Here is a 1,679-nt window from a genome sequence, read left to right on the forward strand (position 1 = left end):
AATATAATTCGCATCTATTATGCGAAGCGAATAGGAAATGTAATTCGCATCGCATGGTTGTGCGAAGCGAATTAGATTTCCCATTCGCTTCGCATGAACCATACTAAGCGAATACTCTCTCTTTGCGAAGTGTTCCCTCTTGCGAAAAATATCCACTTAAACCCTTTTTGATTCTTTTTGCTTTCTAAGTGGTCACATAGACCCGAATTGAAGATATGGAGATTGTGAGACCAAAACCCTTTAGTTTACACAGTCAATCTAACTTAAAGAAATTTGAAAGACTCTAGATCTACAAACTATACAAACCACAACCTAAAACTAAGATCTACTGATGATTATCATGTTATGAAGTCCAAATTACAGTTGCAAGACATTATGATTTCAACAATCAACAAGATCTACCACTTAGATCTAGCTGACGGTTCATATGAATCGTCGCCAGATGTGAAAGAACCCAGAAATGAAAAAGACGAAGATGGATGATTATGATGATATACCGCAGGTGTGGGTTCCATGGTTGTGATCAAAGTATGATTATGAGACTAGATCTGTGAGTATTATATGAAGAAAACTTAAGGTTTAAGAGAAAAAATAGAGAGAGAAAGTGAGAGTGTTTTGGTAAAGTGTTTATGTGAATAGTGAAAGATATTTTGAAGTGCCCTTTATATAGGGTCAGCCTATCTTGCAATAGGGTCAAAACATCACGAGTATTCACTGAAAATACTATCTCAGTCCTCGGTCTTTAAAATTATATAACATGTTGTTTGTTCATAGCGTAAGAATCATGAGGAACCTCGTGTGGATCTAGATCGTTGATTACCACGTGATGTTCATAGTGTCGTACGATTAATCCGAAGCTTATACGGTTAGTTGTGTGTTTGTGTATGTAATCAGAGAGAATTTTGGCAGAGTAGCGAGACACAAACTAAATAATGAAAGCTTCTGTTACTTTACTGATAATATTACAACTATATGTAGGGGATGACACATTCGTTACCGAAAAATATTTACCCACCGAATCCAAAGACTTGTTTGTTTTTCTGATTTTTCTTTTGTCGGTACATGATTGTCAACATTTGCGTAAATGATCTCTTTAACAAAACAAAATAAAATGAGATAAAATAAAGTAATAAGACTAAAAGTGAAAATAAAAAATAAAAATTAAAATAAAATTAAAATTAAAATTAAAATTAAAATGAAAATAAAATTAAAATATTAATATAGATAATATTTTACAACATAAAATAAAATAAAACAAAAATACAACATAAGCCAAAGTAATTTTAGTATTAAATTAATTTACGTAAGTCTTTTCATTGATTTGATTAATCAATTTATAAGAAAAATTGCAATATGGAATCATATTAATTTGCAAAGTCCCAGATCGTGTTTCCATTTAGATGTTATTGTGACACAAGTTCATCATCGATTGTAGATATTGTCCGCTTGTTTAACTTGACAAGTGTTTTGATGTCAGTGTGATACATTTGAGGTTCAATTAGGCACGGTGCTTGTGTGGCCCCCATTTAATCAGACATGTTACAGACTCCATCATACCTCAGGCTTAATTTGCTTTCACATGTCACCTCAACTTGACTTAAACCTTTCTTATTTGATCACACTACACTTATTAACACACTTGACACTTTAATTTTTGTACATTTGACTCGATCTAGAAA

This window comes from Bidens hawaiensis, unplaced genomic scaffold, assembly GCF_021521415.1.
Source record: "Bidens hawaiensis isolate Kalapana, Puna unplaced genomic scaffold, B.hawaiensis_p1.1 tig00003004_1, whole genome shotgun sequence".
Classification (NCBI taxonomy): domain Eukaryota; kingdom Viridiplantae; phylum Streptophyta; class Magnoliopsida; order Asterales; family Asteraceae; genus Bidens; species Bidens hawaiensis.